The sequence below is a fragment of the Zalophus californianus genome, chromosome 2 (genome assembly GCF_009762305.2).
Source record: "Zalophus californianus isolate mZalCal1 chromosome 2, mZalCal1.pri.v2, whole genome shotgun sequence".
In the NCBI taxonomy this organism is placed as follows: domain Eukaryota; kingdom Metazoa; phylum Chordata; class Mammalia; order Carnivora; family Otariidae; genus Zalophus; species Zalophus californianus.
Window position 1 is genome coordinate 103,777,868 of NC_045596.1, and position 16,690 is coordinate 103,794,557.

Here is a 16,690-nt window from a genome sequence, read left to right on the forward strand (position 1 = left end):
GGGCTCGACAGGGAGTGGGGGAGAACTGGACATGGGGCTTGATCTCACAACCCTGAGTTCATGATCTGAGCTGAAATCAAGGGTCTGAGCCACCCAGGCACCTCTACCTGTAACCTCTTTAAAAATAGAGACCAGCGTTTCTATATTTACTGGATTCTTTTATTCCCACTGCAATTCTTTGCACTATGAAATCATCATTTTATTTAATACCTATAACTATCCTTTATATAGGTATAATTATTATCCTCATTTTACAAATGAATAAACTGGTGGCTCTCTTAAATTTACTCATGTAAAAATATAACTGCAAAGTCTGAAGTTACTCTCCTTCCTCCCCCATGCCCTTTCTCCCTTCCTTCTTCCTTCTTTTCTTCCTCCCTTCTTTCCCTTCTTTCTTCCTTTCTTTCTTCCTACATCCAACCAACATTTGGACATCTATTCAGTGCTAGAGTGGATGGATGAATTTTTCTATATAGGTCCCATTAGAATTTGAAAATGAATCACAAGATTTGGAAACAAAGCACTGTACATTGCGCTGTGGTTCATAATACATTGTTCCCTTGGGTAGAGGTTAGATTGTCATCTTAATTAGACATCCAAATGTTAAGTTTTTATAATAGCAGATTTGCTTTGTTTTGTGCCCTACTCTCTACAAGTCTTCCTTTTAGTAACTGTAGTAAAATATTAATTTTTACATGATCTAATGTTAAGGAAAACATGAGTGCTGCTAACTGTTCTCATTAGTGTTTTGCTTTGAATGTATAGTAATAGTAATATTACTTATTGCACTCTCACTATATGCCAAATATTTAGGATTTTGTTATTCCTGTTTTAAAAATGAGAAAACTGAGACTTAGAGAAGTTCAGCAATTTCCCGAGATGACACAGCTAGAAAATGGTAGAACTGAGACTTGAAACATGGTTGTCTTTGCCAGAGCCTCATCCACTGTCCTATTTAGTGTTAGTGCAGGGAGTTTGAATAGATTTAACCTAATATAGTTTTTAGAACAATAAAGTATATTCTCATGAAGAGCCTAATTATCTAAATAATTCCAAAAATTGTAATGTTGAAACAGATGGTATAACTCTATAATAGAATTAATGTCCTCTCATTATACTTGTAAATTTGCAATTAGAACAAAGACTAAATTTATTGGTCATAAATGCACCTTCAAAAGACTCACAATGTGATTAAATTATTTTTTCTGCCCAAACAAATTGGAACATTGAAAGGCTTTATTGTGTACATTTGCAAATTTTATAATTTGTCCTAAGCTGTTCCATATTTTTCTTCAAAATTTTAGTCTTATTTGTTTCAGGAGAGAATGTAACTTTTCTTCACACTGACCAGAAGAATAGTGTGTTTAATTTCCCCAAAGAGCAAAGTATCATGGTTGTTACTGCAAAAGAAAATAGTAAGAAGATCTTATGGCTGCTTGCTACCACCATTGCTTCAATTCAAATTGTTGTAGGAGGCTTTGATTATCCACCAGATGCTAGAAGTTGTTGAGGCATTAATGGCTTACCTCATAAAAACAATACCATATAGAAAACTGAACTACATATAAGCTAAATTCTTTGATATTTTCATGGGAGTCAAGCTGTTTCTAAGTAGTTTTTGTAGCCATCCCTGAATTTAATTTTTTGGTAACTTTTTTCTAAAGTTTGTAATATAACTGTTTCCAGATACACAACCTCAAAGTCTTAAGCAGTGAGTGTGTCTACATAAAACTTGAAAGGCAGTAAGGAATTCTGATTTCTTAGGCCATATATTGACAACATGTTCTTGGCAATTCTGGAGTTTTGAAATTATCTTGACTCATCTTTTCAGGGAACGGTATTCTAAGGGGAGAGAGTATTCTTCATGATAATCGCCTTCTCCATATGACTCAAAGAACCTCTAATATAAGCAGTAAAATACATGGCTTGGTAGTGGTCATTCGTAATACATTTCAATGTCTTAAAACAGATCTTTAGCTACCATAATGGAGCTTGAGAAATTTGTGAATATGAATCTTATCCAAACCTTCACAAAGGTTATCCAACCTATCACACTCTTCTGTACAAACTGTGAAAATTATGAAGGTTATAGTCTACATGAAACAACCCATCAGCAAGGCTTCTTGTCCTTCCATACAGCAAGAGGGATGGATTCTCTTTTGTTGTTCACATCACAATGTTACACATGGTTCCCGTTTATACCAAGTCAAGAACATCTAAAAGCCTAAAGGACATTCATTAGGGCATAGCTGTACCTCATATTATCTTTTCTCATTATTATTGCAGGAGTAGCTTTCACTGGAATTAGAGTTGCATAAAGATGGATTTTACAGTTAAAGGTGAGGATACAAAACATCTGTAATAACAGACCAGAATAAACTTGAGTCAGTCCATATGTAACAGGCTATTTTCAGGATGAATGGATAAATATAAAACCCTTAGAAACATATCCGAGGACACTAGTAATGGCTTCTGATTATGTATGCTACAATTAAAAAAAACAAAAAAACAAAAACCTACTTCTTGTCTGATAACTCTGGGGCAAATTCTGAAAATGTAGTTATTTGATTTCCATATCTATTGCTTATAACATAGAATTGGCTCTGTAAATGTTTAAAGAGTTTGCTTAGCTGAGCTAGAACACAAGTTACTGTACTAGTACAAAGATTCAAAACTAGAGCTCACTCTCTCTCTTTTGTCATGGTTGGTTGTTTGTTGTTTGGTTTGTTTTGGTTTGCAGTTATTTTATAAACTACAGAGTTTTAAGTATGTTTCATTCAGAGTATTAGTTGTAACAATAACACATTGTTTTCTTGAAGGCCAACCTCATTCTAAAGTTAATTCCTAACAGTCTCTATGAAAAAAGATCATTTGTCATTTTGGGAGTGCTATTTTGGGACTATACTAAGGTTAAAGATTCTGACCATACCTTTAAAAAAAATTTGTAAAACTTTCACTTCTGAAAAAAAAAATCATTTTATGTCCACATCATCTGTTCTGTGTTAAAAGTAGAAAGCCAAATCGAGTAAAAGAAACAACTGTTGAAAATCAACAAATTATGCTTGATTTCAGCATCAGAATTTTCTCAACCTGTCAGCCAAAATTCTAAGAAAATATTTGTTGCATATTGAAATACTCACTGGAATTTGGAATATGTCTCCAATTTTAAGCCAACCCACCACTTAATATTAATATGTTAACAGCTGCTATAAATCTAGCAATATGGACTCAGAGACTTTGAAATAATTTTATAGTTAAAGTAATATTACTAACATAGAAATTATATATCTTTGGGATACAAATAGGTTTATCTTAAGTATAAAAATAGATTAGTGTTTCTTAAAGTGTTTTTAAAGTTGCATTCAATAAAATTTGTCTCAAAACTTATTCCATCACATATACTTAATTTTTTATTTATGCTGAAATTTTCGGGCAGAATTATTCACGAGGAGAAATGTAACATTATATTATGGGCCTTGAATTCCCTTCTGTCACTTGTTATTTTGTATAAGAAAATTGCTCCTGAACAGAAGAAAATTTTTCTTTTACGACTGTGTGTGCAATGCCTCCACAGAGGAATGCATAATCTACTATTGTGCTACCATAGTTACTTGTGATCTTAGAAACAGTGAATGCTAAAGGGCATCTGCTCATTCTTGATATTCAGGCATATTTATTTAATTATATCTCCCAGCTGTAAATCAGATAGCCTCTCACAAACTTGTACGTAGAAAAAGGAAAGCGTAAGAAAATGTTTTTTTCTCTGACAGCCAAGCAGAGTGAAAAATCCAATAGCTTTTCTTTTCTAACTCCTATATCTTAGTATGTTTCTTGATTTTTCTTTGAATTATTTATGAAATAAGATTTGTGGGACGCCTGGGTGGCTTAGTCGGTTAAGCGTCGGCCTTCGGCTCAGGTCATGATCCCGGGGTCCTGGGATCGAGTCCCACATCGGGGTCCTTGCTCAGCAGGGAACCTGCTTCTCCCTCTGCTTGTGCTCTCTCTCTCTCTCTCTCTCTCTGACAAATGAATAAATAAAAAAAACTTTAAAAAAAAAAAGATTTGTTTTTATGACCTTGTTCCTCCCTGGGCTACATGTGTACATTCTATCTGTGCTTTATTACCATGAGACCAAAAATGTGTGTAACTGTAGAGATATGATGAGATACATTTCTAATTGCTATTTATTTACTTATGTCTGTTTGCAACAAGTGGTTTCTGAAAAACTATCATCACTTTCATATTTAGTAACAAGGTGTTCCAGTTATCTATTCTTGTATAATAAATCATCTCAAATGTAGAAGCTTACACAATAATTTACTATTATCTTTCACAGTTTGGAGGGTTGACTTGGCTCAGTTAGCTGGTTCTCACTGGAGGTCTCTGATGTTACGTGCACATGGAGGGTGTGGCTGGAGCTATTTGAAGGTTGTGGTGCATTAAACACCCAAGTCCTCATCCTCCTCAAATGTGTGGATCAGAGCTGGAACAGCTGGAAGAGTTGATGGCTGGCCAGGTATTCTCTTTCTAAGTGACATCTCCAGATATCTAGCATGACCCTCCTCACAGCATGATGGTTTTAGGATAGTAAGAATTATTATGTGTCATCAGCTAAATTCGCCCAAAGGGAGTGTTCTAAAAAACAGAGGCAGAAGATTCAAGGCTTCTTGTGTTGTGGCCTTGAAAATCACACAGTATCATTTCCCCCACATTGTATTGGTTAAAAATGAACAAGTTACATAATCAGCCCAGACCTAAGGTAGTAGAGAAGAACACACAAGGGAATGAACACCAGAAAGGTATGGTTCATCTGTGAAGATTAACTACTATACAAAATATGAATAAAACTAAAATCTAATCCTTAAAAACCATAAAGAAACTCAAAATATCTTAATTACTTTCATATTGTCTAATCTGGCTTATTTAAAAAAATATTAACTCTTCTTATTTTGTCAATGAAAACGTGTAGAAAAGATGATGAAGTGATTCACTGAAACTGTTTCAAATCTTATCTTAAGGATTTAGGTGAACTCCATTAAAAAATGTTTTTTTTAATTTAAAAAGAGTTTAAATATTAATATTTTGAATTTAATTACTGTTTTGGTGTGCCTATATACACACTGTTTATTTTACAGGAATTCCTCAGGTTTACTTTACTGATCATGAGCTTTATCTTACTGATATAGTAGGCAGCTGCTACATTCAATGGGGTACTACTTAGCACAAGAAAAGATGGAAATGTTAACAAAACCCTCCCTCTCTCTCAGAGCTTCTAGATTAACTACTGACTGCTTAGAAAAAAACTAAACTCACTTCAGATTTAATTCTTATGTTCTGTTCATCACATGAGAGAAAAATGCAATGCCAAACAATGAGACTAACCCCTCCTAACTTGCTCTTCCATGTTCTAAAATGAGAAAACAATGTTTTACATAATCAAAATGTGTTGGACAGAAAATGTTGAAAGACTCACTAGATGCTTTAATCATTGTGTAGTAAGAATATTAATTTAAACTTCTGAAAACAAGATTAAGTGGTAGGATTAGTCCTTTTTAAAAATTTTCCCCATTAGGAAATCAAAGGTGATCAAAGACACTTGCAAGTCAACCTCAATTCATATATAAGTTATGAAAGGTAGGAAATTCAGGGATCAGAGACTGTTTCTACATACTCGTGATCCTTGGATGTGGACTGTTATGGTAGGGAATGATGAGCTCTACAGCTGAATACCATGGGAGTCTACCAAAAGAAATGGAAAAATTCAGTCATCATGATCCCTGGATAATTGCTTGACTAGTGGCTTGTCTCAAAGATGAAAAGGGCAAATATTATGAGATTTTGTGGCATTGTACAACTCTGTTTTCCTAATTCAAATCAAGAAGGTTGAACTTAACTTTTCCAAGCTTTAATTTCTGTTTTTAATTAAATAGAGATAGAAATAGTATGTAGTTAATGACAAAGAGCATCTAAAAGAGCTTCATGCAGTGGCTGGAAAAGAATTCATACTAAATAAGAGGTTGTAGTGCTCATAGGCATATTTAACTAGTTGTGCAAAAGACTATGCTCTTAAAAAATATCTATTTTAGGGGTGCCTGGGTGACTCAGTAGGTTAAGCAACAGACTCTTGATCTCAGCTCAGGTCTTGACCTTAGTGTCATGAGTTCAAGCCCCACATTGGGCTCCACGGGGCCTAGTTAAACAACAACAAAAAAAAAAGAGGGGCACCTGGGTGACTCAGTTGGTTAAGTGTCCCGCTCTTGATTTCAGCTCAGGTCATGATCTCAGGGTTGTGAGATCAAGCCCCCCATCAGTTTCCATGTTGGGTGTGGAGCCTGCTTAAGATTCTCTCTCTCCCTCTCCATCTGTCCCTCCCCCCCAAAAAAATCTATTTTAAAAACCTCTGTTGAAGACCCATCAAACACCCCTTAATGTAGACCAAAGGAAATAAATTCATTTTTTAAAGTTATTTAATATTTATTGCATGACTTCTTTGTGCCAAGCAGTTTGCTTAGTAAGTAAAACAAACTCCCTTCTCTTTTGGAGGTTCCCATTCAATCAGGAATAAGACAATACATAACCAATATATCAGTTGTAAATGTTCAAATTCTGGGAAGGACACAGATTCTCCTGAAAGAGAATAGAAGGAGGTCATTTTTACCAAGAGTAATCATGGAAGATCAAAGATGATATTTCACTTTTGTCAAGTTATTTGACAGTTGTCCAAGAAAAATTAAAATGAAAGTTTTTATGAGAGCAAAAACTGTATTTTCAAAGGCTCCAACAGGAGATATAGCACATTTTAAGAAGTAAACAATGTTCAGGTAGATAGAGTGTGGAAAGAGGGAAAATAATATGAAGACTGAACAAGTTAAGATGAGCAAGATAATTTAGAATCCTATATGCCAATATTAGAAATTCAGATTTCTCTAAGTGAAAATAAGAAGCCGATGGGAAATTTTACTAGGATATCATATGGCCAAATTTGTGTGTGTGTGTTTTAAATATTATTCCATAATTGTTTGGAATGGAGTTGAATAAAAATGTTAGAGGAAGACTGTAGAAACATGAAGAGGTGACCAGGGGCATGGTGGGGAAGATGGAAAGAAGAATGCAGATGTGAGAGATACTTTGGAGGAAAAACTGATGGATTGCATGTGGAGATCAAAGTAAAAAGAAGAAAGAAAAGAACAGTTCTCAGGAATATAGATTTTGGAACTGACTGAATGATAGTGCCACTTGTGAAAATACAGTAGATGAGGCTTTAAGGGTAAAAGCAGAAATGTCGCTTTAGAATTCTAATTTTGAGATTTTAGTCTGACATCCGAGGAAATTTTCAAGTGTATAATTATCTTATTCTGGACTATAGATACAAATTTGGGATTCATCCATCTCCAATGGTCTCTAAAGCCACAGAATTAGGAGAGGGGGTATGGAGGCAGAGAAGAGACCTAGTTAGTACTGATCCCGAGAGACTGCCAGGGAGAGGGGAAGAGCTCAAAGTAAAGAGCAGCCAGAGTTGGAAGAAAAACTAGAAGAAAATGGTGTTATAGAAACTGAGAGAGGACAACGTTCCAGAAAGAGGGAGTGGTGAATTCTGCCAAATTCTGTCAGGAGATTAAGAAATATGAGGACAGAAAGAGAAACAAACCACTGAATTTGGCAACAGGAAAAGCAGTGATGGTGTGTTCAAGTCATAGAGGACTCCCATGTGGTTTAGGCTCACTTTAGTGACCCAATTAAAAACACAATCAAGTTACCTACAATAATTAATTAAAAATCTTGAGGTGTAGGGGTGCTTGAGTGGCTCAGTCAGTTGGGCATCTGCCTTCAGCTCAGGTCGTGATCCCGGGGTCCTGGGATTGAACCCCTTATCGGGCTCCTTGCTCAGCGGGGAGTCTGCTTCTCCCTCTTCCTCTGCCCCTTCCCCTGCTTCTGCTCTTGCATGCTGTCTCTGTGTTAAATAAATAAATAAAATCTTAAAAAAACTTGAAGTGTATTTATATAAAAATACTAAAAGATATCTAACTCATAACCCAAAATGAAAGTTCTTATAATCCCATTTCTCTCCATTTGTACTCTCTCACACACCTGAACTTTCTCACATCCTCAAAATCTTCACTTAATGCTGCTCACTTTTGGATACTCTCTGTCTCGTTTTTTTTTTTTTTTTTTTTTTACTATAATAGATAAAGTTAACAATTTCTAGATTTTTTTGGACCTTTTTTTGTGGTGGTTTGGTTTGGTTTTGAAAGAACAAAACTTTATTTTCTCTCATTCCTCTGTTTTCTATTCCCATTTTCTGCAATAAAGAAGGCCTGGGAAATATTCCAACAAATAATACTATCATAGTCTTTCTAATTCTTTCTCTGATCTTATCTTTTCCTGCTTACATTTTCTACTTTCCGTCACCAAAAGCTAGGAAGGTAAGCTGACAAGAACAGACTTTCTCTTAGGGAACAATGGGCGGGTAGTCAAATGAAAAGCCAAAGGTGCAAAGATGAAATTCACATGAGTATATATGTGGAAAAGGTGTAAATTTGTATAAGTTAATATATATTATCCCTCTTCACATGACAATCATGGAGATTTACCACACTCAGGTGACCCAGCTAAAAAGAAGCATCAACGTCAAATTTACTTACAGAACCAAATTGTTGCCAAATTCAAGGGGAGAGGAGAGATATATGATCTTTCCTTATAACTCATTCCAATATAGTAAAAATAATACTTTATTACAAGAATAATTGTATAGTTAGTGGCCATAAGCCTGAGTAAAGGCATAAGTTATTTAAGAAGAAACAAAACAACAGTATGGCAAATAATTTGTTGTCCGGAAAGTATAGCATAAAAGTAAAAGGAATATATTTAGAGGGTGTTGCATTGACTCAAAAGTTAGAAATACAGCATTTGAAATATATTCAACAACTAAAAGCATCCTGGGATTTAGTTTTGGTTTTAGGTGTGTGTTCAAGAATGTAGAAATTCTCAGAGCAATGAAAAACCACACTCACTTGGAATGTGATCCACAATCATAATAATGAGATTTACCCATAGAACTCCGACCACTAACCTCTGGACACCAACTAATTATCAAAAATAGTATTGTATTGAAAGTTATCGAGTAGAGTAAGCTGTGGGTGATTTTAGATTTATGCGAGTCCTATCAAATATCCCATTTTGACACATCATTAGAAATAACATATTCTCCAAACCAAAGACCTAAAATTTTGATTTTTTTTATTTTGTAAAAAGTTTGATTTTTTTCATTTCACAGATAAGAAAATTAAGACACATTAAAGATCAGTGGCTTGACTAAGAAAACATATTTGTAAGACAGGAAAAATGTTTAAATTGTTCAAGTATTTAAAAAATGATTAATGAAAAGAAAAAAACCAAAGAGAAACTTATATGGTTATTTCATCCTTGTAGTCTTTATAAATGGGAAGGATGAGAACTTGAGAAATACGGGAGGTCTAGATTTATGATCTTTTACACAAATGTTAACCACATTTTTGCGGTTAACAAGGTAACCCATTAGTGATGTTCCCAGATATGTAATGGCACTTGTCGTAAGATCCTTCCTAAGTGTCTAGTATTTCATTATCCTAGTAGAATCTGAAAAACGAGTTTATAACTATAAATCCCCTCATGATTAGAGTTTGAAGTTCCTTTGGTCCTCATTTTCTTCAGAAGGTTTAAAAAGCAAAATGACTCTAACATTGACAGAGGTATGGATTTTGTACATTGTAACTGTGAGTTTATTCATTTAACTCAGTAGTGAACTTTTTATCATCTTAGCCTATCTTTTTCTTATACAAGAAAGAGAGAGAGAGGGTTTGACAGCAAAAGTCCTATTTTAGGAAATAAATTGCATGTCATTTGAAGCTCTATAGTTCTTGTATTATTAATAAAAATTTGTGGAAATGTGAATACCCAGGAAAAAATGACTTATAATAATTAAAAGAAAATAAAAATAGAAGCCATTCCAGGAGTGATCCAGATACTGGATTTAACAGTCAGATGTTTTAAAATAATTATGACTAACATTTTTAAAATAAAGGAAAAATATACAAAATAGATGGAAATATTGAGAATTTCAACAAGGAATTGAAATCTATATTGAAAACAAAATCAAATGGACATCCTAGAACTGAAAAATCCAGAACCTAAAATTAAGAACTCAGTAGAGAGGCTTAAAGGAGACTAAACAAAACAGAAGATAGAATTAGTAAACATACTGAAAAGTTATAAGAATGTATTTCAACTGAAACAGAGAAAAGGCTAGAAAGATCCAAGCCTAAGAGATATGACATGGGACTCAGTCAAATGGTCTAATATTTAGTATTTAACTGGAGTTCCAGAAAAAGAAAAGAAAGAAAATAGGACAGAAACAATATCGGAAGAAATATACACAGAGAATTTTTCAAAATTGATGGAAAGTATTTGTCAATCCAGGAATCCAGAAGTTCTGCAAACCTCAAGCAGAATAATTACAAAGAAGGCAACTTTAGGTATATAATATTCAAACTGCCAAAGCCAATTGAAACAGAAGAAAAAAGAACAATAAAAAAAAGAGAAATGTTAACCTCAAAGAATTAATAATAAGTGATAATGGATTTTCAACAAACAACATGAAAGCCTAAGAAAATATTAGCATTAACATTCTAAAAGAAAGAAAAATAACTTAGTAGACTCAAATTCTACAGCCAGAAAAAATATCCTTCAAAAATTAAAGTAAAACAGATATGTTTTTATGCAAACAAAAGCTCGGGCAATTCATTTAGGAAAAGATCCACAGTAGAAGAAATATTAAAGGAAGTTATTCAGGCTGAAGGTGAATAAACCTGGAAGGAAACACATGGTGAGTGGGTGAGTAAGAGAAGTGACTACAGAAGAATGGTCAGAGTTGTAAGGTTGCTCACTTTCAAGGGAAGCTCACTTTCAAGGTGGCGATGAGTCAGGAATGTATGTGCATGGCTTCTAGAATCCGCAAAAGGCAGATTGTCCCCTGGATACTCACTCGGGAAAGGAATGCAGCTGGTGGTTTCACTTAAGCCTGGTAAGACCACGTGAGACTGCCAACCTACAAAACTGCAAGATAATGAATTTGTGGGAGCTTTTTACACTACTAATTGTGTTGTGATTTATTAGAGCAACAATAGAAAACTCATATAGAAATGCAAATTGAAAATACAATAAAATACTATTATACACTCACCACCACTGTTAAAACCACATTCCAGCAAGAATGTGGAACTAAAACTATCTCATTGCTGGTATGAGCATAAAAATAATGTACATACTACTGAAAAGCTTTCCATTTTTCTCCTAAAACTAAGGTATATGTGTGTTACGATTTAGCAATTTCAGTTCTGAGCATATATCAATGAAAAAAATGAGTAAATGTGTTCACAAAAAGACATGTATATAAATGCTATCAATTGTTTATAATAGACAAAAACTGAAAGCTCATCAACAAAAGAATGGATAAAAATTGAGATATATCTATACAATGAAACACTACATAACAATTACAAAGAGTGAACTACTGATGTATACAATTGCACCTCTCTCTCTATATATATATAATATGTTTTATATATAACATATATATAATATATATATGTGGGTGCACATGTGTGTGTTTCTGTGTATAAAATCAAGGTGAAAACCTAAGATCAGAACATCTTATTCACCTTTATTAGTTTATTCTTCAATAAAAAATACAATAGCACAATGTCCTGTGGAATTACAACTTATGCAGCAATAAAATAAATGACAATAACATCAAAAAGGACAAGAGACAATGCATGAAATTAAGTCATGTTAAGTTTCTTGCATTTTTCAGAAAGTGGTGAGAATATTTACATAAGATAAATTATAATAGGTCAGGACAATATATTGTAGTATAGGTAAATCACTAAAAGAATAATGTAAGAATAGATTACTAAAAGGCTAATTCAAGGAGAAAAATAGAATGAAAATACTGATGAATCCAAAATAAGTAAAAAAAGGTGAAATAAAGAAACAAAGAGGGTGGGCACCTGGGTGGCTCAGTTGATTAAGCATCTGCCTTCAGCTCAGGTCTTAATCCCGGGGGCCTGGGATCAAGCCCCACATCAGGGTCCCTGCTCAGGAGGAAGTCTTCTTCTCCCTCTCCCTCTGCCTCCCCTCCAACTTGTGTGGGCTTGTGCACTCTCTCAAATAAATTAAAAAAATAAATAAATGTCTTTAAAAAAATAAAGAAACAAGGAACAAAGTGAAAACAAATTGCAAGGTGAAAGACATGAATTATTACATTATTATACTGAATGTAAAGGAACTAAACAATCCAATTAATATTGAATACTTTCGAATGAGTAGAAACTGAAAGACTAAAGTTGAGATATAAATACATAACACAGGAAAACTACTCACAGCAAGAACAAAAATGATCATCATCATTACAAAGTTGAGGACTAGGGCATTATTTTAGTGGTTTATCAGGGTAAGTTAAATGGTATTCTCTTAGACAAAGAACACATAATTAAAACAAGAAGACATTAGAGTTTTCCTTCAAAAGGATCATTCAGCTGGAAATCAAATTAAAGTGCTATAAAATGGTAATTTCAGCTAGGCATCCATTATAGTTCCATTTCTTAAAATAGTTTCAAATACCAGCTCCAGCTTTCAGAATTACTTTCATTGGCCTAAGTTTTTCAATATTGCTTTTTCAAGAATTAAATCCTAGTAGGAATATGAAAAAAATATTACCCTCCACCTTATTCCATATGTCTCTTTTGAATGGATATTACATTTATCATAAATTGTTTTGACAGATTTATACTTTTGACATCACAGAGCAGGGTTCCATCCCCTGGTGATAAGTTAAGCTGTACCTTGAAGAGGATTATTCTTAACGTCTAGCAACCAATATCAAATGTTATGACAGAAAATTGAAACATACAATTCAGGTCTTATACACATGGTGAAGGGACCGTATTTCTCTTCCAGAGACTCTTTCTCTTGTCTCTAGGTTTTGAGGAAATGGCTAAGTTTTAAATGTCTCATAAGACTTTGACCATACAAGGGTGGAGCTGGGCAGAATAGCATCCTATAGGAGAAACCAAGTTTAAGATCATAAAGCTTTATATTTAAGCTAGTAATCTGATTATATGTTGTGTTCTGTGTTCATTTTTTTGGTAGTTAACCCTACTATTCTTTAGTAATAACTATTTTTTTCCCAATTATTAGTCTTGTGTCATTTATGTCTATGTTAGTACTGGGAGAGGGGGAGCACTAGGGTGGTGGCAGAAAGCCACATGGGCACTGGGCTTTGAAAATCAAGAGCTGATTCTGGAAGTTCTAAATTATCCTCTTGACATGAAAATTCTCTGCCCATCACCAACCACTAAAGAAGAGGATTTAATTTCATGTAGAAGTATACGGTTTTGTTTATTGGGTTTTTTGCTGTTGTTTTTTGCAGAATAGGAAAAAAAAGATTTTAATTAAAAAAAGTTACTATTTAATGAATGATTCCACTTAGTCCAAATTGAAAATCATATTTTTGAAGGAAATAAGACTCTTCCTCTGAGTCATCCTGAGTAAGATCTATAAAATTGTCATGGATATAAAAAAAGGGAGAATCAAACACAAAATACGGAGTATCTGAGAGCATTAAGATTTGGTTTCTAACATATCCAATAAACAGCAGGCACTGATGTAGGATGGATGAAAGCAGGATACAGAAACTGATTGAACTGTGAGTAGGACTGACATCTGTGATGTGTGAAAGTTAATGTTCGATGTTATACCATTCACTTAGCTTTTGCTGAGGTGAGTTAAAATGATTTTACCTTAAAAATTAAGCATCTTGTATGACCACACTCTCATGCCCCCCCAAAAATCTGTGTACTCTATAAAATCCAAAAAATAAATTTACTAACTAAATGCATCTCCATCTACTCCATTTTTTTCCTTCAATAAACAGATCTACTTTATTGAGTACTTTTTTGCCATATATAAAAATGTGTCAAATACAGAAGTTATTAAGTGTATTTTGTGATTTCATAAATGCAAGATTTTATTCAAAACATATTTTAAATTATGGAAAATCAGGGGCACCTGGGTGGCTCAGTCAGTTAAGCATCTGCCTTCGGCTCAAGTCATGATCCCAGAGTCCTGGGATTGAGTCCTATATCTGGCTCCCTGCTCTGCGGGAAGCCTGCTTCTCCCTCTGCCTGCTGCCCGCCATTTGTGTTCTTTCTCTCTCTTTCAAATAAATAAATAAAATTAAAAAATAAATTATGGGCAATCAATTATTTTCAAAATGAATAGCATAGGTCATTATAAGATAAGGGGATGACTTCTAGAATAAGATATAGGTTTCCATATAATGTTATAAGACTTCATTTTAAAATAAGGGACCTAAGACCTAAGTAACTACATGATTCATGAAAGATCAGAAACTAAATACACTGTAACCTCTATCTTCTGATTCCCAAACCTATATTTAAAAAAAAAATACTATGCTATGTTACTATGGCAAATCATTGTTTCTGAGTAATGTCAAAATATAAGCTAAGTCCCTGGGCAATTCCTATCTATTCCTCCTCATGGCCCTTAAAGCCTGACTATTCCTCCTAAATATTATGCTCAGGCCTCCCTGTAATATGTCTCAGCAAAACTTCCTACACTCCCAACTGATTTCATCCCAGCTTGCTTAAGCTTATTCTTCCTTCCCCAAAATCTGCACTCTAAAACCTAAATGTACTTGTCTTTAATCTCCTCTTCAGATGACTTTCTCCTTGACACATCTGTTGGCATATTGAGGTAATCTTTCTCCTCACAGCTTAACTTAACTTAACTTAAATTAACTTAGACTCACAGCTTAACTCTAGCAGTGTTAGCTGTCTTGGTTTAGAGCTCCCAAGTTCAACAACGAAGCCCCTACGGACTCTGATAAAACCTCCAAACCTTGGAATAAGAGTGTTAATGATAGCAGCAAGTGATTAATGATTTAACCTGGTGCCATGGTACCTTGATAATGTAGGAATTTCTTTTCGATAACTTGTCTTTTCCACTTCAATGGGCTCTCTTCTGTGTTTTTGCTCTTTTATCCGGTTATTAGAACGGGGCCTGGCACAGAGTAAGTATTCAATAAAATCTTAGTTGACGTAAATCTTCAGGTGTTACCATCCCCATTTTGCCCTTATGAGCCATAGAGAAGCTATGTAGCTCGCTTGAGCTCTCAAAGCAGTGTTCGGATTGTGAAGCCATGCTTCCCAGGTCATTTATGAAGCCACTACTACATCCTTCCAGAGATGTCCTTCTGGTTCTAGAGACTAGAACTTGCATAAAGTAGATCAATTTGTATACAAGACGATGCCTCCTAGTCATATGTTAAACCAGGGAAAGACGATGATAGAATAAAGGATGTGCTATTGTAAATAGGGTGGCCAGGGAAGCCATGGACATGGTAACTTTATCTTTGTTCCTAAAATGCCCAATTAGCAGTACTTGCAGCCCATGTTAACCAGTTAATAAATTTTAAAAAATTTGTTGTAATTGAGTCCCAAATACAAGGATTTTTGCTACAATTATTTCTTTTGTTTTCAGAAGCTCATGCAAAAATACAGTTTAAGAGTTCCATCCTACTTTAAGGCATATATCAAAATAACTTGTTTTTAATTACTCTCGTGGATTTAAAATATAAATATATATGAATAAAAGTTAGAAGTAGTGATTAAGGAACTTCAACCCAAACATATTATTCATGTTTCCAAAGGATTGATTTATACAGCATTTTTATTTAAACTAGTAGTGAATTCATTTTGTATCTGCAACAATTATATACACACAGGAATCACTATATCGTGAAAGGAAAGCAGTGACTTTCACATATTGAGTTGGCACAATAAAAAATTACCTACTTAGGGCATGTTTTTACAAAATTATGCGTAATTAGCATAAAACTAATGACCCTACAGTTAAAAAAGACCTCAAAAGATCAACTAGCTTTTTGTTGTACAAGTCTGAAAGATTTTGTCACACATTTGAAGTGATAGTCAATCAGCTGGGGATCATTGAAAGGAGAGGAATATAGACCCCAAGTTTCCTCTCTTTTATTATAGGGTCCTAGAACATGGGTAGCCCAGCGCCACCTGCATCAGTTGGCAGGAAATTTTCAGGAGATATAATGAAAACTACTGCAAAAAGTTAAGGAAGATGCGTCCCTAAATTTAGGCTTTTGTTTGTTTTTTTGTTTTTGTTTTTTTGGTTGTGCTGTGTTTTTGTACATTTTTGGTTTTGGTTGAAAGATTTTAAGAAATCCTATTTCTGCCTTTGTTCAAGGACATGATGTCCAGGTGGCGCCAGCTTTAGATTCACATCCTTTCTTCCTGCTCTGCATTGTTCAAATTCAAGTCAGCATCTTTTCGTGCTTAAGCAGCCTACTTATCAAAATAGCTCAGTGCTCTACTCAAAAAATGCTAATGCACATTACTCATGATGAAAAATATTTTTATTGTTTTTCGGAGACACACTGATCTTTAAAAAATAGGATTCTAGTTTTTACTAAAAAAAAGGAAAAATTTTAAGAATTAAAATGAAAACAAAATATAAATATAAGTATATAAATATAAATATATATTCAAAAATAAATATAAATAAAATAAATATAAAGATATATTTATATATATATAATATATAA